This window comes from Macaca nemestrina, chromosome 12, assembly GCF_043159975.1.
Source record: "Macaca nemestrina isolate mMacNem1 chromosome 12, mMacNem.hap1, whole genome shotgun sequence".
Lineage (NCBI taxonomy): Eukaryota > Metazoa > Chordata > Mammalia > Primates > Cercopithecidae > Macaca > Macaca nemestrina.
In genome coordinates this window covers 133,920,216-133,934,314 of record NC_092136.1, presented here as the reverse complement: position 1 = coordinate 133,934,314, position 14,099 = coordinate 133,920,216, and positions in this window count along the sequence as shown.

The following is a 14,099-nucleotide window of genomic DNA, read 5'->3' as shown; positions in this document are numbered from 1 at the left end:
AATCGGGGCGGTGCCCTCCTCAGAGCCGGCGGTGCTCTGCTCTGCTCCGGTGACCCACAGAGATATGGCTGTGCACAAGCAGGGTGTGTGCACAGGAGACGGGCCAGGGCAGTAAGAGATCTAGAAACCACTTCTGATGGGGCCTAGGAAAAAAAGCACCAAGCGGGGTGTGGCTCCAGGGGAGGGCCGATGGTCTCGGAGCATCCGAGGGGTTGCTCTGCAGAAGCTAGATTCGATTCTTTCCACATTTCTCCAAAGGCCAAGCTCCACCCTGTTTAGAGTTGTGAGAACTGCTCAGTCATGCCACGTGCAGACATACACGCATCTTTGTGCATAATGAGCCCCCTGCCTCTCGGACAGGCCAAGGGATGTCAGTGCTCAAGGCAGCGTCGGACAGCAGGCAGTTCTCACGTTGGATGAGAGCTTGGGGTGGAATTCTTCTCAGTCCCTTCAGAATCATAGATTCCAGGACAGGACCCACTGGACGCCTGCCGTGCTCTCTGACATCACCTTGTGAGTTCGTCTATTTTGTTGGGCATCCAACGTTAAGGCATGGCGGCTCTTGTCTCTTTGTTCCAGTCCCACAACTCTGTGGACAGAGCCACTGATGCCTGCTAACCACCCTCCCAGCAACTGAACCGTGTTTCTGGGGCACCATCCAGTGCCCAGCGCCACGGCAGACGCTCCGACAAGCAGACCTGTAAGACAAGTTCCCGCATCTAATGGAGCTGACATTCAGTGGAGGAAATTCTTAGGAAAAAAGTCTGGCACATGGTTGGTGCTCAGTGATGATGACTTAGTTGGATTAATTATACAATACAGGATTAATTATACGGAGTAATCCTTAGGCTCAAACTCAACAGGGTTCTCAAGGAAGCAAAGGAATCCAATTTAGTGTATATTAGTCAGGGTGCATTCCAAGAAAGAAATGGGACTTGAGCTAGGCCTGGAAAATTCAGAAGGAAAGAGCAGGTTAAATAATGGGCAAGCCCCATTAGAGGGGAAATAGAACATTTTAACTACCAGTTACTGGTGCTGGGCGTTGAGCTGAGTCCTCTGCACGTTATCCCATGTAATCCTCACGTGTCGACACCCATTTTGCAGTTCGGAAATCGAGGCCTAAAGAGGTATATGCAGTTCACCAATGGGCTTGGATTTGAGCCCTGGGTGGAAACCGCTACGCAGTTGGCCCCTCCTGGGCCGGGGCAGTTAAGAGCAGTCTGCAGAGGCTCGAGAGAAGATGGGGGACAAGGCTCAGGAGGGAAAGCAGGCCTTGGTTTTGGGCCTTGGGATCCAGGGAGACAGGGAGCCACAGTCAGCAGCAAGAGCTGCCGCGGGGCCCTGAGGCGGGAGCCCGGCCGGTTCTGACTGAGCCTGCGAGGGGCCTCCCTGCTGCCCGGCCAGCCGTCCCGGATTCCCGGAGCCCACCCCATGTCAGGCCAGAACATCCCAGAACAGACAATGCCAGGCAGCTCGTTTCTCTCCCTTCCACAATAAACCAGATAACCACTCGTCAGTCCTCCCCCCGGGGCCACCGATCGGGGAAAATCCACAGCTTTCTGCAGTGGCTGTGTGCCCCCGGCCGTCTGGCAATTTCAGGAAGCATGAAAGACTTTATTCATCAGGACCCAAAACCAATCTGCCTTTTCCTCCAGCTTCATCCATCACTATCTTTACCTGCCGTTGGGGAGGTGGGAAGGGGGAGGAAGGAAACACGCACCTTCCTTCCATCCCCACTCTCTGCGGGCCCGCAGCCCTCCAAGGCGCTCCTGTCAGCTGGATCAAAGGTCACTGGCTTAGAAAGAAGTGACCAGGGGTTTCCCACATCCTTCAGCTATTAGGAGCCCTGCGGGCACCAGAGCCGGCTGCCCTGGGGAATCTGCAGGTGCAAGTGTGAGTGCAGGATGCAGGACTCTCAGGGCAGAGCACCGGAGGTGGGCCAGAGGTGAGGGGCTGAGCAGCAGTTCCAGCAAGCACTGAGCACTTATGACAGGGCGGGCACACCCGTGTTCACGTATGACAGGGCAAGCACACCCGTGTTCACACATGACAGGGTGGGCACACCCGTGTTCACGTATGACAGGGCAAGCACACCCATGTTCACACATGACAGGGCAAGCACACCCGTGTTCACACGTGACAGGGCGGGCACACCCGTGTTCACGTATGATGGGGCGGGCACACCCGTGTTCACGTATGACAGGGCAAGCACACCCGTGTTCACACATGACAGGGCAAGCACACCCGTGTTCACACGTGACAGGGCGGGCACACCCGTGTTCACGTATGATGGGGCGGGCACACCCGTGTTCACGTATGACAGGGCAAGCACACCCGTGTTCACACATGACAGGGTGGGCACACCCGTGTTCACGTATGACAGGGCGGGCACACCTGTGTTCACGTATGACAGGGCAAGCACACCCATGTTCACACATGACGGGGCGGGCACACCCGTGTTCATGTATGATGGGGCGGGCACACCCGTGTTCAAGGAGAGACAGGCACCCATGACCGATATGCCGGGGCAAGTGTGCACGAAACGCACCCCTGTGCACGCAGCAGATCCACACGAGGACAAGCTCGCGCTCCTCCTGATGTATAAACACGCTCACCGGATCGCTCGCTCACTGCCTGTCCCATCAGCCACGCTCCTCATCAGCGCCTGTGGTCCTCAGACGGCTGCCGCCTCCCTCTCACTCTTTTGTTTTACGTCAGCAAAGGCCACCACGTCCACAAGAAAGCCACAATGCCTGTGGCTCTGATCCAGTGTGTGTGATGGTGCCCACGCAGGGAGCGGTCACAAGTACCCAAGTGTCTGTGTGTGTCTGTGTGTGTGCGCTTCTGTGTTTGCAAGTGTCTCTGTGTGTGTGAGTGGATCTGTGTGTCTGTATCTGTGTGTGTCTGTGTGTAGTATATATGTGTGCATGTGTCTGTGTGCATGAGTCTGTGTCAGTATATCTGTGTGTGTGCATGTGTTTGTGTGTCTATGCCTGTGTGTGAGTGAATCTGTGCGTGTGTGTGTGTATGTGTCTGTGTGTCTGTGTGTGAGCTGGTCTGTGCATTTGTGTGTCTGTTTGCACCTGTGTGTGAATAGGTCTGTGCAGGTGTGTTTGTGTGTGAGCTGGTCTGTGCGTGTCTGTGTGTCAACTGGTCTCTGCACGTGTGTGTGTGAGCTGGTCTGTGCGTGTCTGTGTGTCAACTGGTCTGTGCACGTGTGTGTGTGAACTGGTCTGTGCATCTGTGTGTCCGTGGGTGTGCATGCCTATGGACTCCCAGCTCCAAGTCACCACATTCTGCCCCTCCCTGGTGCTAACCTCAGCATCTGCCGAAGTGAGCACAGATGTTGGGTCTCCCTGGTGGCCACTGCCTCCCACTCCCTGAGCAGGGCCCCTTCCTCTGGGATCTGGAGGTGGCCTGTCACCCACAGCCTCCAGAGAAGGATCTGTCTCCCTGTCTCCGCCCTCACTCCAGGCCCCACTGCTTGCCAGGTGGACACAAGCTGCACTCTGTCCACACCGTAGACAGAGCGGACGGACGGGAATCACTGCACAGTCAGTGCAGTGGAGAAAGGAGAATCCGCTGGCCTGTGGGGTGGGGCAGCCAGGGGGAGGAGGGGTCTGCACTGCTTACCCTTCCGGGTGGACTGAGGCAGCCCTGGAGCCCCCGAGGCAGGAGCGTGGTATGTGGAGAGACTGACTATTGACAACGTGAGGCGGCTGGGAGGTGGCGCCGGGACTCAAGCCCAGGTGGGGAAGGTGGATGGAAAGTTTTTACAGAAAAGGGTAAGCGTGAAACAAGGAAACACTCCAATGAGACAGACACAGTGGCTAAAGTCACCACAGCAGCCCTGAGAGACCCGCAAGGAGAACTTCACATGTCAAGGAAAAGCCCACTGGTCATGTATGTTCACAGCGAGGCGGTGAGCTGTCCTCCTCGGGCTCCACTCAGCATGGGCAATTCCAGAGATGCAGGGACTGTGAAGGGCTCACATCTGAAAATGCGGCCCCTACCCGACCTGGAGGGGAGGAGCCGTCTCAGCCCGTCGGCCTTTGGGAGGTGAACCTGTTGCTGGGACGCAGGATGAACCTCCTGTCTAAGGGGCCTGGAGCTGAGGCGTTGGCGTGTGTTTCTGACTCTCACAGCCGGGTGCTTCAAACACCTGCCACCACGTGCTGCTGGCTTGTTCACCCGCACACGGTCATCACGGTTAAAGTGCTCCCTTGAAAACGAGATTTTCCTCTACATGGAGCACGACTGATGGACCTGTCGGAAAGATGTGTGTCCTTCTGCAAATGAGCCTGCTTTTAATACAGTTGAGGAATGATTGACAGAGGCAGATAGATGGTAGATAGACGGACGATACATGATAGATCAATAGATGGACGATTGATTGATTGAAGATATATATTGTAACTGGTTTTGGAGAATAGTGTCTTAGTAGAGAAATAGACCAAAAATAATAAATCAATAGAAACCTAAGAAATAAATGAAAAAATAAAAATTGGCAAGAAAATGAGTATAAAGAGAATTTTTTAATTTGGTGGGAATAAATGATTGGCAGTGGGTTGCTGGCACAGGCAATGGACACGGGTGGCTGTTGCCAACGCTCACATGTGCGGGCTGTGGCCTACACCCAGCAGTTGACAAGCCCCTGTCATTTAGACCTCGTGACAAGCCTGTGGGGAGACACTCCTATTATCCCAGTGAGGCCCAGAAAGGATAACTGATTTGTACAAATGCCACAGCCTGTGAGGAGAAGAGACAGGCCCTCAGCCCAGCTGTTGGAATGAAAAGTCGAAGTTCTTGGCCGTTTGGCTGTGCTCCCTGTCCCCGGGGCGGGCAGAGGCAGACAGGCGATGGGAAGCCGGACCGATCCACGGGAACACATGGCACCACACTGGCCTGATTCTTCCAACCCCGCCCCCTCCTGTCACAATCCTCCTCACTAAACCACAGACGTGGCAGAACCTTCCGACCCACGTGCCCAACACAGAGAGTCTTAGCCCTGAGTTCCGCAAACCAGCAGAGGAGCCACGGGGTCCTCTCACCAAAATGGCTCATCTCACAGTCTCACCTTCCCTTCGATCCCAGCCGCTTCCTGGCTGCCGAGAGACCCTCATCCTGCTCTTAGTCCAGCTGGCTGCTTTTGCTGTGACTGTTTCCAACCACAGGCCATGCCAGACGGACAGGGAGGGACAGGGAGCACCGAATGCATCCTCCGCGAGGTCCCCAGGCGGCTTCTGGAGAGAAAGAAGCCAGCTTTGGAGCAGCAAACATCTGTTGTGCTCTCGTCAGCGGCTGTCGGGGGAAGGCCTGGGACGCACTTTCATGCTGGGGAGGCCAGGCTGTCCTCTAGCCTCACTCAAGGCAGAATTCAGAAGGTTCTGGGCTCTTTCAAATGCAAATGGGCTCCCTCTTTCTGGACCCAAGGGTGTGCTCTTCGCCCTTAAGCCTCCACTGAGCTTATAGATCAAAACGCTTAAAGGAGATAAAAGCTAGAAGGAAAGCTAAATCTTAGAGACAGGATTCTACCTTTTAGGTATGTTACTGAGGAAACTGAGGTCCAGGGAGGTGAAGTGTCTTACCGAAGGTCATCCCATCAAGTAGTGCACCCTGGGCTGGATGTATGGTCCTGCCCAGGAGCCCCGTGTGGCCTGGACTCATGGGACCCCACCCCAGAGAGAGCCCACTCTGCCTCATGAACCTCACCACCCAGCCCTGGGCAAGTGGTGCCCGAGCTCGTAGCTTACTTCAATATGAGCTTCAAGTAATAATAACAATAATAATAATAATGAAAGTAAGACTTCCTCCAACCCAACACATAAGTTTTCCAGCCTCTACCTGGATAATCTGCTCTCTCTGACACCAGCCGACCTTGGCAGATTGCAGAGAACCCTGTGGCCTTCCCACTCCAAGCCTGCCCTGCAAGGCTCCTCGTTAAAGGGCCAGCAGCGCTTCCGCACCCTCAGGCCTCCAGGCAGCCAGCAGGATGCACACCCCGTCAGGGCTGGTGCGGCCAGCATGAGTCTCCTCACTGCTACGGGCCGTGTCATCGTAAGTCAGGGGTCCAGACCGCTGGGGGGCTCAGCTCTAGACGTTGTCCTTCGGCATTAGAAATCAGCATGATTCTTGGCAACCACGTAGTACACAGTGATTACCAAATGGGGCACTGGGGAAGTAATAGTGACGCTTTCCATGCCGAGCAGCATGAGAACCAGGAGGAGGTCCTGGGACAGGAGCAGGAGGGGGCTCAGGAGACTGTGTGAGGTTCTGCCATTTTGCCTTCATGACAACCTTCTGAAGGGGTGTCACTGTCCTGTTTCACAGATGAGAAAACTGAGGCTTAAGAGAAAAAGCAGTGACTGGCCCAGGCACGCACACACCGTGAGGGTGACGCTGGCTTTCAAGCAGCCAGCCTGGTCCTAGTGTGCTCGCCGGCTCCTTGGCGCACACACAAGGAAGGGCTGTGCGGTGCTGTGGTAAAGACCGTACATTCCAGGGCAAGACCGGCTGCTTTGAGCTGTAGGTCCTTGTGCTGTTGATTAATAACCCCTGTGTGCCTCGATTTCCCCATCTCTAAAATGGAAATAACAACAGTGCCTGCCCTACAGGGCTACTATTGTAATAAGTGTACGTTTGGAGGCAGGTTTATCACATAGTAAGTTCTACACAAGTGTTAGCCATCGCTAGTGTTCTGTCTGTACCTCTTCTCCTTACCTCACACAGCCGTGTCACCAAAATCAAACCCTGCTGCCCCCAGAGAACAGGGTCTACAACAAATCAGCTCGTCGACTGAAAGGTTGGATAGGTTTCTAAGCAAGAGAGGCTGCTCAGGGCAGGAGACACACTTGGTGACAGGCAGGGAGTCCCCCAGAATTAATTGCTCACCGCCATGTCACTGCTGGTGACAAATTTGCAATTACTGTCTTCCTAGGAGAACAAACGGCCCATCGTCTCCCAGCTCCAGTCCCCACAGTCTTGGGCCTGATTTTAGGGTCTGAGAGGCAGCACCTGCCAGTCCCAAAGAGTGAAGTGACCAGAAGATAAGGAGACCCTGGGCCTTAAATACAGGCTTTTCCTGTCTGTTCCTGTCAGTGACGGGAGCTGGGCCTGTGCTGGCGTCCTTCCAGTGGGGTCTGTAATTGAGATGGAGCCAGTGGGAGCCTGGGGTGGGAGCACCAATAAGAAGCATAGCGTTTATTGATGAGGACAAGTCTGGCAGGTAAACCTGAGTGCGCTCTGCTCTTACTGGCCTCAGACTTTTGTCTCAACATGCATGAGCGCAGACTTGAAGAAAGAAGGAAGATAAACATTGGGAGCATTGGGTCCCCTGCCGGATTTCCTGGAGACGGGGTAGTCCCTAGACAGGGCCATACATCAGCTTTGCTTCTGTTGTTTGCATCTGAGCTCAGCCTGTGTCAACACCGTAGAGAACAGAGCGGGAGAAGCGCTAAACTTCCTCCACCGTCACACACCGCAGTGGAGCGAGTTTTGTTTGCACCGCCAAAGTCCTTTGCAAACCCTTCAGCTGAGGTGTCCAGGATTCCACAGGGCCCCTGTGTCAGCAGAAGCCCAAAGCCATGTGAGTTGTCTTTCTTGGGTTTGCAGTCTCAGCCCCAGCACAACCAACGGCATAGGCAGGTGAAGGTGAACCCCGGTCTTAAAGTCACAAACCCAAGTTATAGACCTACAGATGCCCCTCAGCTTAATGACAGGATTATGTCCCCATAAACCCATCATAAGTTGAAAATATCTTAAGTCAAAAATGCAATTAATACACCTAACCTACTGAACATCACAGCTTAGCTTAGCCTACCTTAACATGCTCAGAACACGGACACTGGCCTACTATTGTGCAAAATCATCCAACACAAAGCCTATTACATAATAAAGTGCTGCATGTGTCATGTAATTTTTTGAGCACCGTGAAAGCGGAAGGCACAATGGTTGTGTCAGTAGTGCAGTTTCTATTGAATGTGTGTTGCTTTGGCACCATTGAAAAGCCAAAAAACTGTAAGTTAAACTTTCATAAGTTGGGGACTGTCTGTAGTTCTGTCAATGACCAAGTGTGCCCAGTGGGCACCGGGGGCAAAGCTGTAGCTTCCCTGAGCTCCCTTGAGCATCTCTCCCTCTGAACCTGTTTAAACCCTACCGTGCCCCCATCCCAGTGACATTGCCCCCTGCCCAGCATGAGCAGAATGAACGGCTTTTTCTCTGGGTTCCCTGGGCTTCCACCTCTGGTTCCTCATTGAAACTGCTGTCCCCCTCTCCACTCCAAGCTCCCTGCTGAAGGGAACTGTGTCTCTCCAACCTTATTCTCGCTCATGGCACAGTGCTTGGCATGCCGCAGGTGTTCGAGAGATGACTGAAAGGATGGAGGCATGCCTCTTCCAGAACAGATGGCTGGGGCTGAGCCTGGGCACGGTGACAGACAAGGGGCCCCAAGAGGTACGCAAGGAGCTGCTGCTTTTGAGGTACTCGCATCTGTTTGGGGAGTTGGGGTTTAGGCAGAAAGAGAAGGTGCAAAGCCCAGGCAGCAGATGCCACACACCCAAAGAGCAGCTCAGGAGGTGAGGCCACGGCATGCGTGGTGATCAGTGCAGCCATGAGGGGTTATCAAACCACCAGCTAAGTGCCCAGTGCCCTCAAGGATGAGGACGGTGATTTACTCGGGGTCCTTGCTTGTCCAACTATACATATGCATATCCTCTGCTTTGGGGTTAGGAGGGGTCCAGCAGTGAGGTTAGGAAGGCGCCTCAGCCTCAGATGTCCAGAAACAGCTCTGCTTCCTTTAACAGACACCCCGGCCTGGGCAGCCGTGGACGCTTCCTCCTCCTGTTATCAGTTTTCACTTTCAGAGTTACGGCTCCGAGGTGTGAAAGGAGAGCGTTCGCCCTGCTTGGAGAAGGGGGAGGCTCTGTGTCCGCCTACGACACTGCCCCGAGAGACCTACAAACCTGGTATCCCAAACTGTTCCTACCACTCAGTCTGTCTGTGTGGCAGGAGCAATGGTCCTGTCTATCCAGGGGCTGCCTGCCCTTCAGAGGCAGCTCAGGCCTCGTCTCCTTCAGGAAGCCTGCCAGGGCTCTCACCTTTCTCTGAACCCCTCCTCCTTACTGTCTGTCCACTATTGCCATCATTCATTCATTCTTAAAAGTAAAAGAGTATTTGCAAATATGAACCATAATATTTTGACTTCCTATTTCCCCTCCAAAGAGAGTGGGGACCAATGGGGGGAAAAAGACACAATTGGGAATCAGTTCCTCATGTTCCTCTCCCATAAGCTGGAGACATGGAAAAGAAGGAGGAGGTGCAGGTGAGGGGAGAGGACTGAGAGAGGGCTGCCTAAGACCAGCTTAACACGGGAGAAAGGCGGGAGCACGTCCTCCAGGGGGAGGAGGCTTGGGGTGTGCTCCCCATGCCAGGGTCAGGAACCTCCCGGTGATTCCCACCCCAGACCCACGCGCTGAATCAGGCGTCTGCACCTGCTGCTCCGCAGTGCTGGTGCTGGGGCTGCTACGGAGTAATCACCCACCAAGTGTCAGGTTATTTCTGTCTCTAGCCAGAGGACGGATCAGGAGGGGCAGAGTCCAGAAATAGCAAAAGCAATTAGCAGGCCAGCTTCTGAGGGCATAATTACTGTGCACGAATCAGGCCCTGGCAGGTAACCCTCAGCCTAGTTACTAGGTAGTGAGAGGCAGGGTCACCAGCGTGCCCTCCCCAGCCCCAAAGCGGTGCTCGGTGCTCGATGCGCAGGTGCGGTGTGAGGGAACATCAGCATCCAGGGCGTCTTCTCTCAGTGCCCTTGGTGGACCCAGAGCTCTGGCTGGGCTGAGAGGTCCTGCCTAGTGTGTACTCCGTGCTCTGAAGACAGGCTAAAAGGCCTGGGAGACCCTGCAGGGGCGTGCCAAAGACCACCTACCGTCATGCCCAGGAATTCGTGAAAACCTGGAGGGAATAGTCCCTGTCGCCGCCACCTCACCTTCCACCTGCTACTGCCGCCTTCTTTGTGTCAGCTCCCGTTTGCAGCCCCCGTTAGATTCAGGTTCTTTGTTCACTCCTGTTTACAGCCCCGGTTAGATCCAGGTTCTTTGTTCACTCCCGTTTGCAGCCCCCGTTAGATTCAGGTTCTTTGTTCACTCCTGTTTACAGCCCCGGTTAGATCCAGGTTCCCTGCCTCAGTGTCAAAGTGCTGCTGAGGTGGGGAAGCTGCACCGGGCAGAGGCAGGAGAGGAGATGGATCCCAGAGCATCCCCTCTGTGCACTCAAAGGCTCACCCTCCCACCAAGGAGAGAGGACAAGAGAAGCCCTTCGAATCAGTCTTCCACGATGTCCGCTCACCAGGCTGCAGGACTGAGCGATCTGGGGGTGAAATAAATCAGGGAAGGCTTCCTGGGGGCAGGTGCCTGCAGAGCAAGCCTGACCTTCTCGTCCTCCAGCCCTCCTCAGCCTCACGGCCAGGCCCAGCAGTGCCCCTCCCTCCACCGAACTGCCTTCTTGCTTCTTCCGCCTTCCCAGCCCTCCGCATGCTTTCCCAGGTGTCTGGGACGGACAGTGACTTCACCCGCCCAGGTGGGACATCACACCCTTGCTCCGGGCCCCAAGCCTCTGTGTAGTTGGGCACAGCGGAGAGGGTCAGGTGGCGGGAGTGGGAGGGTGCCAAGTTAAGTTCCGGCTCTGCCACAGGGCGATGTGGGGGCTCGGCCAATCCCTAACACACTCAGGGGCCTTGTGTAGACTGTGGGCGCTGCCGGGACTGTGAAGGCACCGCCGTGCCCGGCACCTGAGCAGCCTGGGAGCTTCTCCACTCCTGCTCTCCCAGGCCCACGCAGGCCAGCCCCGGCTCACTGGCACTGTCCCCAGCAGCACTGTCCACCGCCAGGGTGCATCGTCCTCCGTGGAGGCCCAGTACCGCCGCCCCGGAGAGTCAGCCTGCATTGGTCGCTGTGCCAACAGCCCTGGCCTGGGCACCCCCTCTAGCGAGGAACTCCAGTCCCCGCCCTGAGGCTGCTCCCAGGGACCACAAGCGTCTCAGCTGGGTCCCTGTCCCAGTGTATGAGGCGAGATCAGGGTTGCTCTCACAACACGCGGAGCCGAGAGGCAGCTGCTTGTGGATCCAGTTGGAGCTGGCATCAGAAACTCTGTCCCTGGGTTCCAGGCCCTGGTTTAAAGGATTCGTGAGGCCCTGAGTGAATCACTTCCTGGCTCTGAGTATTAGTTTCCTGTGTATAAGGGGCAGGGCTTCCTCCCAACTGCCCCCACGGAATAACTGTGAGGAGAGGTAGGGAGAGGCGGATGAAAATCCTTTCTGTGTTTGGGTTTCTCTCCAGCCATCCTCTCCAAGCCTTGAGGGACAGGTGAGAGCTGGAGCTCAGAAAGGTTAAGGTAAGTTTCACAAGGCCCACGTAGCCATACCCGGGGAAGAGCACCGGGGCCACCAGCACCCCGGGCCCCTCCTCTGCACTGCCCTGCCAGTCTCTGCAGGCTCCAACCCCTTGGCCAGGCTGGCCAGCCCCGGCAGAGCCCTGTCCCCTCACACCTGCACGGCAGACGCTGTGAATAATGGAGTGCCGTGTTTGTCTAATGGATTTATCACTATTACGAATGCAGCTTCATCAACAAAAGCAGGTGAAAATCGATGTCAAGGCAGCTAAGTGAGCTGCACTTTCCCTCACAGCTTGGCATGTATTGACAGTCTTTTGTCCACTAGGTGTTTTGCACCCAATGTGGGGCTGAAAGCGGGAATAAAAATGCCCTTGGCTCTTCTTGCCAACAGTCCCTTGACTCCAGTTCAGGACAGGGCGCTGGAGCTACGCGCTCCCCATCCAGCCCTCACTGTCCTGCCCTGGAGCAGTGCAGCACCTCCGTGGTTCCTCTCTCCAGAAAAGAAGGGCGACTCCTCCGCAGCCCCACACAGCTCTCGCTGGTACGGGCAAGAGCATCACCTGCAGGGCTGGGCAAAGCCACCCACCCTGAACTGGACCAGAGAGAACAGGCATTTGTTTTCTCATGTGCACATGCATGTGGGTGCAGGTGTGTGTGCAGGTGTGTGCACGTGTGTGCACGTGTGTGCAGGTGTGTGTGCAGGTGTAGGCATATGTGTGCATGTGTGTGCAGGGGTGTGCACAGGTGGGTGTGTGTGTGCAGGAGTGGGCATGTGTGTGCATGTGTGTGTGCAGGGGTGTGCTCAGGTGGGTGCCTGTGTGGGTGTGTGTGTGCAGGTGTGTGCACTGTGTGTGCATGTATGTGTGCAGGTGCTTGCACGTGTGGTTGGTTTGCTAGTTGGTTTAGTTTGGTTTGGTCTTTGGCTGGAGTGGGGATTGGCTGGTTGGGTTTGGAAAAAGATTGTGGAGAAATGTCGGGTGCTTCTTGGCAAAACTGCATTAGGATTTGGACATAAAATGGGACAGGAAGGCAGCGATGCCGTATAAGCTGTGCTAGATTTCTGTTTGTTAAAGTATGTTCCACGCAGCTACCCCGGCTTCTTCCTGTGCTCAGTGTCTGCTGGGGTGAGTGGGGAAGACAAGGAACCATCCCGTGGGATGAGCTCCAGACGAGAAGTGCTTGAAATGCTTTCAATTAATTTTGTTTATATCTTAATTGCCAATTAAGGGCAAAGCACCATTCCAAGTTCTGGGGAAAATAGGGAGAAGAGGTACAGATGGAGGAGGGCTTCTTCATCTGTCTTCTCATTTGACAAGAACTTGTGCCAAGAATTTCCCATATGTTACTTCCAATCCCTACGAGGACCCTCTCAGACTAGGCGTTATTACCCCATTTTAGAGATATCAAAACAGAGGAGCCCAGGTTCCCCAAATCACACAAACAACAGGAGACTAAAATGGGATTTGAATTCAGATTTGCCCACCACCCACACTCAAGCTCTCTGCACACCGAGATGCAGGAAAGCAGACGGTGGTGTTGCCCCATCTTACAATTCAGAAGATGTCCACAATTCTCTCTTCCTACTGACCTGCATCAGTAACCCCCAGGAGGGTTTGTTAAAACAAGGATTGCTGCCCACCCCAGGAGGCTCTTCCTCAGCAGGTCTTGAAAGGAGCCCAGGAACGTGCATTTCAAAGAGACCCCAGGTGGTGCTGACACCGCTGGTTCAGGGATCACACTTTGAACACCATCACTATAGACTCTCTCCTGGGTGCTGCAGACTCCAGGAGGGTCAGGTGGCTGTTCAGTGAAGTTGCTGTGGAACCTTCTGGGGTCCCTGGACTACTGACGTCCTTCTCGGCAGGAGCGCCGCTGCCTGCCAGTGGGAGGGACTGGAGGCTCAGTGCCCGGGCTCCCAATGCACAGAGTCCCGTAGCCTTCCCCACTTGGGCCCCAGGCCCCCTCTTAGCCTTCCCTTCCTTGCTGTTAATTAAGAGCCTTTTCTTCCTTCCAGATGGCGAAGCTCTCTTAGAAAGGAGAGAACTGCCTCACTCTCCCTTGTTTTCATTCTCCTCATGGAAACAGTGAGGATTCTGTCTTGTTTAAACAGGCTTCAGGGACTCGCTGCCGATTTTGTGCAGAGCAGATCTTTTTATATGTGGTAATGTCTTGTATTTCTGGGTTTATGTTCCCCAAAAGCATGTACACATTTTGGATAGATATGCATGTGCGTTATTCTTGAGAAACAAAGAGGAGATGGGACATAGCACCGCTATTACTGCCAGTCATAAAAATCATCATCAGCTGTGAGTGTGTATTACGTGCTACACACAATGAGATGTTTCACCCCCACCCAACCCTCTGAGTTCCTCAACGTAACTCACATGTGTCAGACACACACAGTGGACCTGGCACTATTCAAAGCCTTCTACCTGATTCATCTCATTTAATCCTCACGGCTCATCAGCGAGGCAGGTTCCATTCTGCCTCCATTATTAAGAAGGAAACTGGAGACCATCCTGGCTGACACGGTGAAACCCCGTCTCTACTAAAAAATACAAAAAACTAGCCGGGCGAGGTGGCGGGCGCCTGTAATCCCAGCTACTCGGGAGGCTGAGGCAGGAGAATGGCGTGAACCCGGGAGGCGGAGCTTGCAGTGAGCTGAGATCCGGCCACTGCACTCCAGCCTGGGCGGCAGAGCGAGACTCCAT